This window comes from Ranitomeya variabilis, chromosome 1, assembly GCF_051348905.1.
Source record: "Ranitomeya variabilis isolate aRanVar5 chromosome 1, aRanVar5.hap1, whole genome shotgun sequence".
Lineage (NCBI taxonomy): Eukaryota > Metazoa > Chordata > Amphibia > Anura > Dendrobatidae > Ranitomeya > Ranitomeya variabilis.
This window is the reverse complement of record NC_135232.1, coordinates 1,012,652,390-1,012,670,334: the sequence shown is the minus strand read 5'-3', so window position 1 is coordinate 1,012,670,334 and position 17,945 is coordinate 1,012,652,390. Positions and strand designations below refer to the sequence as shown.

Sequence of the window (17,945 nt, the reverse complement as noted above, 5' to 3'; positions counted from 1 at the left end):
CGCTGGGGATCCACATCAAAATCCGCAATGTGTGCACATAGCCTAATAGTTGTGATGGTTTAGTGACCACTAAAGCCGGGTGCCCACGATCCGGAAGTAGCAGAGCATGTTCACTGCGTCTAAAGCGGTGCCGTCTATCGAACGCTGGTAAATCTGCATTTATTCACTGAACTGTGCAGATTTACTGCGTCCAATACATTTTATTGGTGAAATTTCTCTTGCGTAAACTTGCGTCTGAAAGAAAAGTTGACATGCTCCGCTTGTGATCCACATGCGACTATGGACGCATAGTGGACATGGGATTTTTAGAAATCCCATCCACTATGCTGTAACATCTGGCTCTTGTGGATTTGATGCTGTATAAATACTCAACGTCAAACCCTCTGCAATTGCTGATCGTGGGCACATACCATAACAATGTCATTGCCTTACATGTTGCTGTAAAGGCCCAGAGAAAGTAGTGATATCATATATGTAGATAGATACAGTATGTTAAAGGGTGCCAACACTATTGAGTGCTATGACCAAACAGTAGAGTGAAATAGCGGTGCCTCACACCTATGTTATTTGCGCTCTCTTCAAGGCTTATATATAGTAGAAAAAGATTTTTTGAAGGAGCTTCCTTCTAGTAGCTGGAATCCCAAAACGACCTTGAGTGAAACATCCGGTGATGAGAAGTATGATGGACAGTATATAAATTTGATAGCAGATACAACACTTCATGAACCCTACTTCTGCATTGTACAGAGACAGGAACTGTACGGTTACACATTGCGGTACACTGCTTCCAATAAATATTACAGCAGTACAGCAAACCATCTTCCCCTGTGAGGACCAAACTGTCAAGGTGTGTCGTTACGGCCCCCCACAAATCATCTCAACTCACAGATGATTTGTGAGGACCCCACTGGCTGAGATACGTCGGTATGACTCCTCCCTTCAAGTCTCAGCCTCTATTAGATGAGTGTTAAGGCCCCGTCTCACATAGCGAGATCGCTAGCGAGATCGCTGCTGAGTCACTAGTTTTGTGACGCAACAGCGACCTCCATAGCGATCTCGCTATGTGTGACACGTACCAGCGATCAGGCCCCTGCTGCGAGATCGCTGGTCGTGTCGGAATGGCCTGGACCTTTTTTTGGTCGTTGAGGCCCCGCTGACATCGCTGAATCGGTGTGTGTGACACCGATCCAGCGATGTCTTCACTGGTAACCAGGGTAAACATCGGGTTACTAAGCGCAGGGCCGCGCTTAGTAACCCGATGTTTACCCTGGTTACCAGCGTAAATGTAAAAAAAAACAAACAGTACATACTCGCCTTCTGATGTCCGTCAGGTCCCTTGCCGTCTGCTTCCTGCTCTCACTGACTGCCGGCCGTACAGTGAGAAGTGAGAGCACAGCAGTGACGTCACCGCTGCGCTCTGCTCTCGCTGTACGGCGGCTCAGTCAGAGAGCAGGAAGCAGACGGCAAGGGACCTGGACACCGAAAGGCGAGTATGTACTGTTTGTTTTTTTTGGTAACCAGGGTAAACATCGGGTTACTAAGCGCGGCCCTGCGCTTAGTAACCCGATGTTTACCCTGGTTACCCGGGTGCTGCAGGGGGACTTCGGCATCGTTGAAGACAGTTTCAACGATGCCGAAGTCGTTCCCCTGATCGTTGGTCGCTGGAGAGAGCTGTCTGTGTGACAGCTCCCCAGCGACCACACAGCGACTTACCAACGATCACGGCCAGGTCATATCGCTGGTCGTGATCGTTGGTAAATCGCTATGTGAGACGGGGCCTTTAGAAGCTCTTTGCTGTGGAACTGCATGTTCAGCTTCCTGTCAGAGAACTCTTGTCCCAGTATGGCAACACTCTAGCACAGATAATTGTTTGCTTATGACTGTATTATCTGAAATTAACAATCTTTCCTTCTGCCAGTTTTCTGTAGGATGTCGTCCTGCTGGTCACCTGAATGATCTTCCATCCATTTACTTAGGCCTCCTGGTCTGGAATAAATACCTTGTCCTTTCCTTTGTCTTCACTAGGCGCTCTGCCTGAACGCCGGAATCCTGCTGCTACTTAATCTTTTGCTTCCCTTCAGAATGCATCTGATATATGAATGATTCTCTTCACACATAACATCGTTACTATGTAAGTCTGCAAGCATCTAGACCTTAGGTCTGTTACTGCTCAGGTACTGTCTTTGCCAACAAACAGGAAACTGCAACTCTTCCCGTCGTATGTTGTTCCCCAACTGTTAACCATATCTAACTCACTCTTGCTGGGTATAAAATAAACAAACAACATTTCAACACCTCACAATGCATTATATAATGATCAAATCTTCAAGGCAGATTGTGGGCAGGTTCTCCACTCACTTACATTGGCACTTTCTCTTACAAGTTGTCACATGTTCGTAAATGGTTAAAATTGCATGGTGCTTGTAGAAACAACTTTACAACTTATTTAAGGATCAAAATAGCTTCAGAGCCTATGCTCTTCTCCAATGATGCAAAGGCAAAGCTATCTCTGCTAGCTGCATTGGAGAGTGCACATTTAACACCAGTGGCTCAGCCATCCTGCTGGCCTAACTGTCAATCTTCAGAAGTGCACTAAGTTAGGATGCAGAGGAGTGGTGCGCGCCTGAAGAACAAACATGAGAAAACTGATTCTGGGAAATTATTATTATTATTCATTTTTATAGCGCCATTTATTCCATGGCGCTTTACATGTGAACGGGGCAAATATAGACAAGTACAATAAACATGAGTAAAACAAGGCACATACAAGTACAGGAGGAGAGAGGACCCTGCCCGCGAGGACTCAGTCTACAGGGGATGGGTGAGGATACACTAGGTGAGGGTAGAGCTGGTCATGTGGCGGTTCAGTAGACTGGGGATCACTGCAGGTTGTAGGCTTGTCGGAAGAGGTGGGTCTTCAGGTTCCTTTTGAAGGTTTCCGTGGTAGGTGAGAGCCTGATGTGTTGGGGTAGAAAGTTCCAGAGTATAGGGGAAACATCGGAGAAGTCTTGGATGCAGTTGTGGGAGGAAGAGATGAGAGAGGAGTAGAGAAGGAGATCATGAGATGATCGAAGGTTGCGTGCGTGCAAATGAGAAATTGAATCTGAAGGAGACTAGCTGCTACGATCTCTCCCATACACAACAGATCACAAAAGAATAGGTCTCATCTCTTTATCCTTTAGCACATATAGAGGAGTTGCAGCAGATTAAAGGAAATTATACAGTAGTCCTGGGCAGTGTAGATGTGAATGCAGCTCTGTTGAGGGAAAATACTAGTTAGAAAGCTCAGCACAATCCTCCTATCTGTTTTCTCACTCTGCTTCTCCCTTCCTCTCCATGGATTATAATAAACTGAGAAATCTGACACCTTGCTGTGCTTCAGTCCATCTTGTCTTAAACAAAATGAAGTTGAGCTTTATTTTTCCAGAGTAGATGGCAAGTTTGGAAGATCGGGGGCGGGAAAAAAGTGGTTCATGAGTGAAGAAAAAAAAATCAGCATTCTCTGATTATAGAAATTGCAAAGTTAGTTATATTTGCATGTGCTATTGATTTAAGAAAATTTTGTAGAATGTACAGTTCCCTTTTAAGTAAAAACAGAATTAAAGAGGTTGTCCAGATTTGACACAAAACGTCTGTAGTCCTGCTATGTAACTGCACATTTGTGAATCCTCACATCATGTGCTGACAAGATTTAGGATTCTCTGGTGGTGGCGCTGGGAGTGGACAGTCATGTGACCACAAGTATGCAATATCCATATGTAATGGGGTGCAGAGTGGTAGTCATTGGAAAGTGTCACTGTGACTCCGGCCCACTAGAGCCATTGGAGAACCTTTGGGTCCTTGGGCATGTGTGGATTGCAGTGGTGTGATGCGGTGGTTATTCTTAGTCCCGTACATTCTTCCTAACTCTTTTGGTCCTCCGAATGAGACACAATACCGCTTTAAAAACATAAAGTCCACTTTACTTTTAGACAACTTCAAATACAGGGAGTAGCAGGTGACACGATTGACATGTTGATCTTTTACCGGCAATGGCACTCTCACAGTGGTGCGGACCCAGAAACCGTTCCCACACTATGAGCTATTAGTGATGCTCAGCCCTAATGGAAACTACCGTTGGAACCTTGATGTAAGGGAGTTTCTGCTTCCACCTTACTGCCCTACTATCTGACTCTCCAGGATCCACCTTGCATATAAGGCTGTCCCCAGTTCCGGCACATTCAATGCTGCGTTGCAGCTGAAAAGGTCAGAATCCACAGATTGGCCTTTTGAGTAAAACTGTTTTGAATGGTCCCTGTTGCTCCTGATAACAGACATTTTCCACACACATTCGTCTTTTCTTCTTGCTTACTAAAAACTCCTACTCCTTTCTTCTCTACCTAATTAGCCAAGTTTCTGTTCTTGTTTCTAACCCACAATCCCCACTCCTGCTCCCTAACCTGGGCCGGCCTACACTTAATCCTGTCATAACTGTCTCTGTTCCACTGTCTGTCTCTTGGCAGACGTCACCTTTCACCCAGCTCTGTGCAAAAGCAAAGAGAGACACAGCAACATCTTATAGCTGTTGGTTAGTACTGCATTTTCCACAAGGAAATGTAACACTTGTTACCACAAGAACACACATCAGGAACAAAACATTCACATACTACATATTCTATACCACAATATCATTGATGTCTTCAGTCGGGAACACGGCAGTTGGTCCACCTCCTAAAACATACTCCTGGCCGCATTCTGACTAGACGTGCTCGGCCATGCTCAATACAAGTGAATACTAGTCCATATCACATACCTGAAGTCACATGACTGCCCAGTCTTGCCACTGGCATCATAGAAACATATCTGCACATGCTATGTGGTTTGTGAAGATTCACAAGGCTGTAAGCACATAGAGTGACTACAGACTTTGGTGCTAAATCTGGACTACCCTTTAAAGATAATAAATAAGGTGTATCAGTTGTTTTCGAAGAACAACACTAATTTTCTTTGTCAGAACCAGCTGATAGGAAGTGTCCCGATTCTTTTTTGGGAAAAATATAATTAAAATAGATGTTATGAAGCAACTATGACCACATGAGTGTCTCTGGTTTGGCTGAAAACCTAAAGAATTTTGAAAATGTAGAAATACTACTCTGAATAGTTGGAAGTTGACATATTGAGTTCCAAGTATAGGAAACAATAGATAGCATTTTTTACTTTCATAAAGCCCCAGTACCTCAGAAACCATGAACACCCCATTGAGAAGCCTAAATACAAACCCAACTGCTCTGCAGAAACACTATTCATATAACCACCAAGAGACAGAATTGACTTGACAAGCTCATATTAATAACATTAATGATTTTCTATCGGCTTCCTAAAAGTAAGATTACTGTCAGCATTGTTGACTTGCAAAAAGCTTAATGTATAAAGAGAAATGTAAATGTGCAGTATAAACAATATGTTAAGTAAGATTAATAGCGATATCTGCTCATTTACCAATAAGACAGATCTAAGCCAACGATGAGACTCATTTGGCAAAACACATAGAAAAGTGTCATTTTCTTCACGCTCCTCATCCAGATTACACGTATAACAGGGAAACAATGGGGAAATACGTCCTTATTTAATTGAATTAGGTTTTTCATAGTTGCTGAATAAAACTATGTATAAAGCCTATTTGATATCCGCGCTTTGCTTTGTAGTTCCATGATCCAGATAAAGCGCAGCATACTTTTATCAGCCGTCTGCATATGTGCAGAGTTTCATTTTAATTAGCTTTAAGATTCTCAGCTTAGATTGCATAGCAGGGGTCTCTAATTATCTTCACAAGCCAATGATCGTCCCAAAATGTGAAGAGCAATTAAGGCAGCAGGTAGTTGGACGCCAACATTCAGTCATTTTTGTTCCCAGATATGTAAAATGAGGAATGCCACAGGCAGTTCTAGTTCTGGAATCTGTGCACTGATTGTCATTCCAAGAACTTTATACTTACGTCAAATCTAACGGGGATCTAACCTTACCATGGCAATGATGTTCCCCTGCCAGAAGACCACTCCTTCATATTCTCTCAAATTGTAATTGTCACCAGGGTAAGGCGTTTGAGATTCATAGCCCTGTTTGGATTAGGTATTGTTTTTCAATCAAAAGGTTAAAATATTTGTTCTCGATTATTCAAAACAGGTGTAGTTTAAAGGGAACTTATCACCAGCAAAAACGCTATTAACTTGAAGATATGGGCTTAATAGCCGAATGCTCCGAGGAGAAAATGAACTTTGTTCTCCCTGGCAACATTTGGCTTCAGTCTAGGAGGCAGCACCAGCGCGGGTTCAGTCATCACTCTTAGGGTATGTGTCCACGGGCCGTATTACATCTGGAATAGCTGCGGATTGAACGCTGCGTAGAGCCGCAGCGTTCAATCTGCAGCGTCCAGATATTACAGCATAGTGGAAGGGATTTTATGAAATCCCGTCTCCACTATGCGTGCAAACACGCACCCGGCGGCCCTGCGTTTTCGGACATGTGGATCGTCTTTTTAGAATGCAGCATGTCCGTTTACCTTGCGGCGACGCTGCGCCACCGCAAAGTAAAACACAGGGCCCTACCTATGTGTGGGGTGCAATGATTCACCGCGTCTACAGAAGGGGGCGGGTTTTCCTCTCCATCCAAAGCGCCGGCCATCCTGAACGTGGACACATACCCTTAGAATACAGAGTGGAACTACTGCTGGAACCACGCCCCTGGCCCTGATTGACATTGGCTCTGCATTGTGACCGGCTCTCAGTCATAGGGGACACGATTACAGCAGCAGCCGCTCTGTATTCTCAGAGAGGTGACTGACCCTGTGTCAGCGCCACCTCCTTGACTGAAACCGAAAGTTGCCAGAGAGAATAAAGTTCATTTTCTCTCTGGAGCGTTTGGCTAATTGCAGACGCCGGACAGGTTAGTAACACTATTAATCTGCCCATTAAGCCCATATCTGCAAGTTAATAGTGTAACACCCCAGGTTCCTGGTTGTTACATTGGCATTGCTTTCCTCATGGGAAGAGTGATGTCATGCTTGAAAGCGAGGAAGGATCCCTTTAGCAGGTATTCACAAACATGCAACATGTTCTTACTCCAGGCCAGAAGGGGGAGCTCTGATCCAGTTTGTGGGTGGCTCCCCTATATATATTCTGGCTGGAAGGGAAGTTAGAGGAGTCTGTAACAGAGGAGTGAGGAGTCAGTCTGTGAGAGAGACAGAGAGATTCAGGAAGAATGAGGGGCCGTGCAGCCACGTGAAGTGCTGCAGCTCCTGGAAAGGAGAGAGAAAAGGATGGAACAAGCTGTAGAGAGCGTGAAGGAGGAAAAGAAGCAAAGGAGAGTTGAGAGCTGGAGAGAAATGCTGAGACTGGGCTTCCTCCAAGCTGAGCGCAGATATCGGTAGCCGGAAGACCGAGGTTGTGGGGGTAACTCTATGCCCCATGGCAGAAACCGGCAGACAGCAGATTGCAAGTTACCTGTCCACCATTAACACCTGAGGACACAGTAGCAGATTGAGCCTGGATCGTGATAGAGATTTTGTAAAAAGGCTCAAGCTACCTGTTGTACGGGTAGTGTCCTACCTATAGGGGGACAGCGCGAAACGTGAGGACCTTGTGTGAGGCCTAAGGCAGCAAGGGACTACAACGCAGCGCTAGAGAGAAGATTTCCAACCCCACCTGATAAAGGGGGATTCCAGATTCGCTTCCAAGCCGGCTGGACCTTACCTATACCTGTGTACAGGTACACTGGACTGTGGCTGCCTGAATTCATCAGTAAACCAGGTAAAGAGACTGCAACCCTGTGTCGTCCATTTATTTTCCAGCGCCACACCATCCTTGCCAACCACACCGGGAGCCCTGGAGACCCAGCTTCACCTGTGGGAAGCCATACCATTCCTGCTGCCATAACATCACCCCAGAGGACCCCTTTAAGTAGCGTCTGTCACCCCTGACCGAGTACCACAGGAGGCATCACGAACTTTGTTTCACAAACCCCTTTAAAGACAGTTCCTTTAACATGGGCGCCCAGGGCCACGGACCAGGTCGCCACCACATGACACATCCCTTTAAGTACCGGACCTGGTGCAGAGTACCCCACAGCCCTGGCGGGCGTTCCAATAGCATTTTTGCTAGTGACAGGTTCCCTTTAAGTGATTTCACCATCAATACTTCATGACTCATGTTTTACATTTTTTATTGGTGTATGACTTTCTTTTATGCATTACGAAGTAGAGAAAATGTCAAGATATTGAGCCATGGGGCAGAATTCATGAAAATCTCATGTTAGGTTTCCTTACAAAGGCCGCTCACTGCTTTTTCCGGGTGAATTAGTGTAGTGAGTGGCATCAGAAGAAAGGAGACAGAGGCAAAAGCTAGAGGCCATTGCATGCTCTGCAGCCAAACACACAAAGGCAGCATTTATAGAGCACTCGCTCTGGCTAATGAGTTGCAAGTGCAGAGAGCCAGGATGTTAGGCTATGTGCACAAGATGCGGATTTGCTGCGGATCCGCAGCGGATTGTACAGTACAATGTAAGTCAATGGGATAAAAAAAATGCTGTGCGGAAAAATCAGTGCAGAATTGCTGCGGATTTCAAAGAAGTGCATGTCACTTCTTTTGTGCGGATCTGCAGCGTTTCTGCGCCCCTCCATGTAAAAAATCTGCAGTGGCAAAATCTGCACAAAATTGGCATCAATTCTGCATAGAAACGGCACAAAATCCGCATAAAAACTGCGGTAAATCCGCAGCTGCGGATTCTGCCAGGAGATGCGGATTTTGTGCAGAAAATTCTGCACCTCTTTTCCTACGTGTGCACATAGCCTAACACTTTTTTTTTTCCTGCCTGAGGATTATCTGTACCCTAACTTGCATCTGGTCTATGATTGACAGGTCAAATGCCAGGGAGGCGCATGTGCTGATCGATTTCTCAGCTCCATTATGTTATTTTGAAGTTTCGTTGCATGCCCACCCCAAAATCCATCTGACATCTTCCTTTATATTCCTATATTTTGATATATTATATTATATTTCTAATCTACTATATAATTGTCTAAGGGGTACTTCCGTCTGTCTGTCCTTCTGTCTGTCACGGATATTAATTGGTCGCGGCCTCTGTCACGGAAATCCAACTCGCTGATTGGTTGCGGCAAAACAGCCACGACCAATCAGCGACAGGCACAGTCCGGCGCCAAAATGGCCGCTCCTTCCTCCCCGCAGTCAGTGCCCGCTCCATAATCCCTTCCAGTCAGCGCTCACACAGGGTTAATGGCAGCGCTAACGGACCGTGTTATGCCGCGGTGTAACGCACTCCATTAACGCTTCTATTAACCCTGTGTGACCAACTTTTTACTATTGATGTTGCCTATGCAGCATCAATAGTAAATAGATCTAATGTTAAAAATAATTAAAAAATAAAAAATCATTATATACTCACCTTCTGCCGCCTTTCCCGCTCCTCGCGACGCTCCGGTGACCGCTCCATGCAAGCGGCAGGTTCCGGTGCCAAGGATGGTATGCGAGAAGGACCTGCCATGATGTCATGGTCATGTGACCGCGACGTCATCACAGGTCCTGCGCTCATACCAACCCTGGGACCGGAAGCTGCCGCGTGCACCGCACACAGGGCCAGGACTTCAACGGACCTTCGGAAGGTGAGTATATGTTTATTTTTTATTTTAAGTCTGTATACTATGTGGCTCTGTGCTGTACACTTCGTTGCAGTGCAATATACTACGTAACTGGGCAATATACTACGTGGCTGGGCAATATACTATGTGGACATGCATATTCTAGAATACACGATGCGTTAGAATCGGGCCACCATCTAGTACACTGATAATTGTTTCCCAGCACATTACAGCTCAATGGGCGCACTGACGTCAGCTGCTAGACTCTGATAGGTCAGCGGCCATTTTAAGTGGACCGTGCCAGATCTGGGGAAGTGAACGCTGGGTGGAGTTGGGAGCGCAGGCAGGTAAGAAGAATCTTTTTTTCTATTTTTCTTCTGTAGATGTGGTGACGTGCCCACAGGGCCGTGAGGTACTCGGTACCGGGTCCTGCGGTTCACAGGGGGATGTCACGGTGGCGACCCGGTCCGTGTCCCTGGGCATCAACGTTAAAGGGGAAGGTCTTTAAAGGGAATAAAGTTTATGTTCGTGATGCCACCTGTGGTGTTCGGTCAAAGGGGACCGACGCTGCTTTAAGGGGTCCTCTGGAGTGATGTTAAGGCAGCTAGATGGTATAACTTCCCACAGGTGAAGTGTATCCCCAGGGCTCCCGTGGTATAGGTTAAAGATGGTGAGGAGTGCAGTAAAGAACGAGGACACAAGGTTGCAGTCTCTTTACCTTGGTTTACTGAAGTCTTCAGCATCCACAGTCCAGGGTACCAGATCACAGGGCAGGCAGGGTCCGACCGGCTTTAAGGCAACTTAGGAGTCCGCTTACCCAGGTGGAAATCAAAAGCCTTCCTCTAGCGCCGTGGTGGTGTAGTTCCTTACTGCTACTACTGGTGTAGTTCCTTAAAGCTTCACATAAGGTCCTCACAGATGTTATCTCTCTTTCTCTGTCCCCCGGATAAGATAGGACATAACCCGTATGACTGGTGGCTTGAGGCTGTTTATAGGGACTCTAGCACGCGTCGGCCTCTGAGGGGTGCCACTGTGCCTCCTGGGTGTTAGGTCGGACAGGTAACTTAAAGCTCAGCTGTCCTGCCGGTCTCTGATGTAAGTCATAGAGGTCCTTACAACCTAGGTGTTCTGGCTACCGGTCTCTGCGCCTCAGAAGGAGGCAGCCTGCTCGGGGCTGGTCTCCCCCTGATATCTTCTCCTGTGCTTTGCTCTCCTGCACGTTCGCTGCAATCAATTCAGCCTTGTAAATGTCTCTTTCCAGGAACTGCTGCACTGTGGCTGCACAGCTCCGTAAAACCTTCCTCTGCCTCAGACTGATCCAGTCTGTTTCCTGGCAAGACTGAACTAACCTCCCTACAGACTACTAGATATATATATATATATATATATATATATATATATATATATGAGTCACCTAGCAAGTAGGATCAAAAGCTCCCCCCTGTGGCCTGGAGTGTGAATGTGTTGCATGTTTGTGGTACCTGGCTGCAGTTATCCCTTCTTACCTTCAAGTGTAACATCACTCTCCACATGAGGAAAGCAATGCTACTGTGATGACCAGGACCCTGGGGCGCCACACTGGCATGATGTGGGGGCAAGACCAGGGACATGGGGCCAGCCCAAGGGACATGGAGCCAGGACCAGGGTCATGGGGTCAGCACAAGGGACATTGGGGCCAGCACTAGGGACCAGCACAACGGACATAGGGGCCAGCACATGGGACTTGGAGGCAGCACAAGGGACATGGGGCAGGATCAGGGACATAAGGCCCTCATAAGGGACATGGGGCCAGCACAAGGGACAAGGAGCCAGGACCAGGGACATGGGGTCAGCACAAGGGACATAGGGGCCAGCACTAGGGGCCAGCGCAAGGGACACAAGGGCCAGCACATGGGACTTGGAGGCAGCACAAGGGACATGGGGCAGGACCAGGGACATAAGGCCCTCACAAGGGACATGGGGCAGGACCAGAGACATAAGGCCCTCACACGGGACATGGGGCCAGCACAAGAGACATAGGGGCCAGCACCAAGTAAACAGGGTCCAGAACCTTTGACATTGAGGCCTAAGATGGGGAACATAGGGATCCAAGATGGGGGACATTATAAATTAAAAGGGCCAGGTTAAGGGACTGAATTACTGTATGGAGGTCAAAATGAAGAACATACATTATTAGGTTATGGTGGCAAGTGGACGGGCATAAATACTGTAGGGGCCAATTCCAATTTGGGAACATTACTGGTGTAATATCATTTACTTTTCAGAAAACTATTTTTTATGGGGAGAACAAGAGGGAGGTCCTGTTACTGTGCAGGGCAGCACTATGTCGCCTTTTTTCTTCATCTGGCATAATGTATAAGTCAGAGAATAAGTGGGGAATGTGCTCTAGAAGAGATTTGCTATTGATAACTGTGTGTTATTTTCTGCAGATATGAGGGCTGGCTGGATGGCGGTCTGTGCCAGATGAAGAAGAAAATCAAAGATGATGGACTTCAAATACAGATGTCACTGGTAAATCAGTGTGTTACCTGTACACTTACACTATATGCTATATACTATACACAGAGCTCCTGTGTATAACATAACTGTGTACTGTATAATGATCAGTATTGTTATATTCGGTCACTATGTTGTAATATGTGGTCCAGTTATGGTGTAGCAGTATTTATCCCTGAATGTGGTATTATTCAGTCACGATGTGGGCTGGCCATGGTGTAGTGGTATTTCTCCCTCCTTTGGAATTATTTGGTCTCAATATGCTGGTAATATGTGGTCTGGTCACAATGTGGTGGTATTTCTCCCTCGTACAGTATGTGGTATTATTCGGTCACTATGTGCGGGTAATATGTAGTCCTGTCATGGTGTGGTGGTATTTTTCGCTTGTTTTAAAATTTTTTGGTTGCTATATGCTGGTAATATCTGGTCTGGTCACAGTGTGGCGGTATTTCTGCCTTATGCGGTATGTCGTATTATTCGGTCACTATGTGGTGGTAATATGTGGTCTGGTCACAGTATAGCAGTAGTTCTTCCTTATATGTGGAATTATTTGGTCACTTTATGCTGGTAATATGTGGTCTGGTCATGGTGTGGTGGTGTTTCTCCCTTGTATGTGGTATTATTGGTCTTGGAATAGTGGATTGTGTTGTGTTCTAGCGGTCAATTGTTCTCTCTAATATTAATTTGGAGAAGATTCTTTATTTGCATTAGCGAATAAATACTTAGAGCAAGATGCACTTACAGGGGTTCAATGATGAAAACAAGTAATCACCTGTCTGCAGGATAAGTGATAACTTATTGATTGGTGGTGCTCTGACTACTAGGACCCACACAGTTCAGTAGATTGTGGCACATTTATCCGCATTAGACTGGAGCAACATGTGCAACTTGACCACTGACCCATTTATTTCCTCAATGGCTGCGAGTGCTGCGCTTGTTTTTTTCTGGAAGCCCTAAAGAGAATGAATGGAGCTGTGGTCAGACATCCCATCTGCCGCTCAATTTTAAAATGGGGATAAAAGTGTCCTGTCAGGGATAGAACTTCCCAATTCTACCGATCAGTGCGGTTTCCAATGGTCGGACTGAAATGATCAAAAAGTTATCACCTATGGGTGTGTTTTTACCTCTTTATGACCTATGATGTACCTATATGTCATAGGTCACCTCCCCATCTTTTCAGGCACGTGACAGCTCTTATGATGGAAAATCCCAAGGTGAAGGTGTTAACCAAAGAACCCCTTTAATACAAGCTACCATAATTGTACATCCTAGTTATGGTGTGCACACAGCAGATGCGCAGGAGCCGCCTGTGTTTTACAGTCGATGCTCTACTATAACGGGGCTAACGGCTAACAGGTATATGCATATAGTTGTAGTGTGGTCCCCTGAAGTCAATTCCTCCTGTGGGCCCCAGACACCTCAGTCCAATGCTGCCTATCTGGGGTGGTAGTTTAACTCACTTGGCGATACACGGAGGTAGAAAACAGGAACACTGTCTCTTTAATTCTTTGGTTGGTTTATTATATGGTAATATAAACCAACAAGAAGGAAAAAGTAAACACAGACCTTCAGGCAAAAACAGAAAAACAGCAAAGAAAACAAAATGCTGTAACAGAGTCCATATGTTTGTGGGTAGCAGCCCGCTCTAGAGCAAGACAGGTTCAGTCTTTCCCTCTTAGGCCACAAAACCACTGGAGGTCCACTCGCCAGTCTTGCTGAACAAAGACTGGAGCCCAGCTATTTAAGCCCCGCCCCACACCATGAGACTCCTCCCCCATGTGATGGAACACATGACTGTGACATCACACAGGTCTTGTCAGCACCCGACGGTACCGGCTCTTCAGGTGGAGATAAGGTGGACATCCTCCCACCGACTCTATGGATGTCCAGATAAAAACCAGCCTATTTATGCAAACTTGGGTTAATCCTTACAACACGTAGTGTGCTAGAGGAAAATGTTCTGGGTTCTATATCACTGACGCTATTAAGCGTAGTGACACATATCTCCCTTCCAGTACTTTACCAGTGACTTTGTCACATAGGTCTTTTTAGTTCGCCATTTGTTGTATTTTACTGTATATCTGTTTTGGTGTTGTTACTAACCAGGATGAGAGTTGGACTACTCTGTCGTCACCATCATTATATCACTAATAATGGAACAAGGAATAAGTTGCTTGTTCAAGGGCACATTCAGACATCAGTGTTTTTCTCCTACATGAACAATGGTTTGAGTTTTATCAGTGTTTCTTATCAGAGTGTCATTAGAGTTTGGTCAGAGTCTGTTTTTACCATCAGAGTTTAATCAGTTTTTTTTTCAACGAAAACAACTGATAAATGGTTCTCCAGCTTCTCTTATCAAACAGTCCATGAAAAGCAGACCCCACACAGATGGCATCTGAGTGCAGGCCAATTTTTTTCATGGACCCATAGACTTGCATTGGTGAGTTTGATGTGAAACTCGGATCAAAAACAGATATGTTTCCATTCAGCCTGCAAAAATACACGGACATTTCAGCAACTCCCTAGATCAATGTTCTCCAAGTCCGGTCCTCAAGAGCCACCAACAGGTCATGTTTTTAGTATTTCCTTAGTATTGCACAGGTGATAATTGCATCACCTGCACAGGCAATAATTCCATCATCTGTGCAATACTAAGGAAATCCTGAAAACATGACCTGTTGGTGGCTCTTAAGGACCGGAGTTGGGGAACACTGACCTAGAGTATATTAGGTACAGGTTCTATCCATGGAAAAGAAAGCTAGAACTCGAATGACAAGAACTGACTTGTGAATGAGCCTAAATCATTATTTCTAAGGATAATATAAATCATGTGCTTGAAGGCAATAATTTTGTTGGTTGCTTTATGGCTCATCTTATCAGAAAATCATCAGTCCGTAGTGACTCGTGTTCCAAAAAGTAGCTGCGCTGGCAAACGTAGTTCTGGTACATGAGCCGGAAGTACGTGTGTCGGCACATGACACTTTTGTTTTTTGACTCTTCCCGCAGTTGGGCAAAGCATATTACATAAGTGCGAAATGTAATATTTCTGAGCAGGCCCAAGATGTCGCACAGTGCAATAGGCGTGATCCATGAAGTAGGACAGCGAGCAACAGCCGATGGGAGTGATGTAGAGGCCCGAAACCACGCTCATTGGACCAGACTGAGAAGATTGCCATTCAGCGCAGGAGAAATTAAAAAACGTTTTCGTAAATATTCAAGGGGAGTCAGGGGGTTCTATAAGGATGTAGGGAATGCATAGCAGACGCTGAGTAAGACAATGTTTTTAGTTGCTATGTCACAAAACTGGTGACAGGTTCCCTTTAAGGCCACATTCATACTGACCAAATACTGAACATGTGACTGTAGCCTAAATAGCATTTCTGGACTTGACAGGTTCCCTTTAAACCCCAGCACATATAACGATGCACTAACAAATGATTCGGATATGCAGGTGAGCCCCCCACACAATAGAAAAGTTGAGATTATTTCTGTGGAAAAATAAATGTACCCATAGAGTATAGGTGTACATGGCTAATTTCATCTTCATCTAGTGGCTTTTTGACTATTAAAATAAATTTGGACAGGGCTCAATCAGAGGGTCTCTGGGATCTCATGTGTAAGGGCTTCCTAGACCGCTACCAACAGTACTGCGTGTAAAGCTCCAAATGGCGGCACTGAATATACATAAGAAAAATTATTCAGCTCATACAAGACCTCAAAAGGAAAACTGGCAAACAATCTGTCAATGGTACTCAAAGAGAACAAGTGGAAATTCATATGTAAATAAAAAAGTTATACTAGATTATTAAATGTACAGATAAATAATACATGAAGAAACAAAAGAGCAGAGTAAAACCAAAAACACTCAGTTTCAAAAAATCACAGTAATCCGCAAGTGCTAGTAAAAAGATGTAAAAAACAGGGTATTTGGTTGATACGTTTTTTGCAAAATAGAGCAGTCCTAACTGATGTATGCAATCCCTATCTGATGTATTTAAAAACCTGATCATCTGTATATTACCTGTGTGAACAGGGTTCAGAGAGGACATGTCCATGTGGACACGCTGAGTGGATCAGCTTTTGTGCAGCCCACAAGGAGTGGTGGGTAACTCCCTAATCTGGTAGACACAAGAGAACAATTGCTATAAAGTGCAGAGTGCGCAGCTAAGGGTCGGGGAGCAGGAGAGTGTGCGCCTGCCCCAACGTGCGTTTCGGTCCGTCCGTCCTCTCCTGGTCCCCTGACTCTTAGCTGCACACTCTGCACTTTATAGTGAGTATGCAATACTTATACACTGTATTACAGCATGAAGTACCTGATTGGAACTTGACATGGCCAACAGTCACTTTTGTGACGGATTATAGGTATAGGGCAGCAGCAAATATGGGATTAAGATTCTTTTCAATATGTTAGACTTCTCTGATATTATAAATATACATTGGTGGGGATATACAGGGGTGTGTGCGCCTTGGTATTAATATGTTTCATGGTTGTGATGGACATACACCTGGCCAACTTGTTTTGTTATTGTTTTCAGTAAAGAGTATATAGATTTTTAAATCGGACTAGTACATCGTTTTATTCGCTAGTGGAATTGGGTTGTTTTAAAGAATAAAGCAGAGATTACTTAGAGACTTAGCAGAGATTGCTGCAGAAGTATAGCTTGCCTTCCCTTCACCTTGGGCATAAAGTGAAATGTACTATCCTTACCTAGCATCTAACTGCTCCAGAAAAGAAAAAGTGACTTGCTTGCACCCCACTGACATTCAGCATCCAAGAAAAATGCCCCACTTCCCCTATCCCCCAGCTCCCTTAATCTACTATATAATTGTCTAAGGGTCACTTCCGTCTTTCTGTCTGTCTTTCTGTCTGTCTGTCATGGATATTCATTGGTCGCGGCCTCTGTCTGTCATGAAATCCAAGTCGCTGATTGGTCTCGCCAGCTGCCTGTCATGGCTGCCGCGACCAATCAGCGACGGCCACAGTCCGATTAGTCCCTCCCTACTCCCCTGCAGTCAGTGCCCGGCGCCCACTCCATACTCCCCTCCAGTCACCGCTCACACAGGGTTAATGCCGGCGGTAACAGACCACGTTATGCCGCGGGTAACTCACTCTGTTACCGCCGCTATTAACCCTGTGTGACCAAGTTTTTACTATTGATGCTGCCTATGCAGCGTCAATAGTAAAAACATCTAATGTTTAAAAATAATAAAAAATCATTATATACCGTATTTTTCGGACTATAGGACGCACCGGACTATAAGGCGCACCCAGGTTTTAGAGGTGGAAAATAGGGAAAAAAATATTTGAAGCAAAAAAAATGTGGTAAAATATTTAATAACATAAATAACATACTATTATATGTGGTGTTATTATATATAATAGTACGTTATTATGTTGGAAGCTGCGGAACCAGTGTGGTGTCTGTAAAGTACTATATGAAGACACTGGAGGGTGAGTATAAGAATGGGTGCACAGGGCTTATAGTGAAAGCACCACTCCAGCACTGCAAAATAACACTGGAGTGCTGCTTTAAAATCCCATGGGAGAACTATAACTCCCAGCATGTCCTGCAGATCCTATGACATGCTGGGAGTTATAGTTCACCAAAGGAGTGGCAGAGTGCTTTATTGTGTTTTGTAAAGACTAACCTCTTAATTGTGGGAGCCAGCCTGTGGTGAGGTAAAAGCTGGAGCATCCCATGGCTGCACACACAGAGCCCTCTCTCTTGTTGCCTTTCCACAGCGCACGCGCAGGACATAAGAGGAAGCTGCAGATTCTAGGTGGGAGTCTGAAGGACCTATGATGATGTCAGAAGAGGGA

At 45.2% G+C, this 17,945-nt stretch overlaps 1 long non-coding RNA gene across 1 annotated transcript; it reads left to right on the top strand.

Annotated features, from left to right (window-relative positions):
• The first annotated feature begins 1,786 nt into the window (after window positions 1-1,786).
• Window positions 1,787-15,293, top strand: LOC143792998 (uncharacterized). Its single transcript, XR_013220024.1, has 3 exons — window positions 1,787-2,131; window positions 12,058-12,139; window positions 15,131-15,293. It is a non-coding gene; the product is annotated as an uncharacterized LOC143792998 (long non-coding RNA).
• The last annotated feature ends 2,652 nt before the right edge of the window (window positions 15,294-17,945 follow it).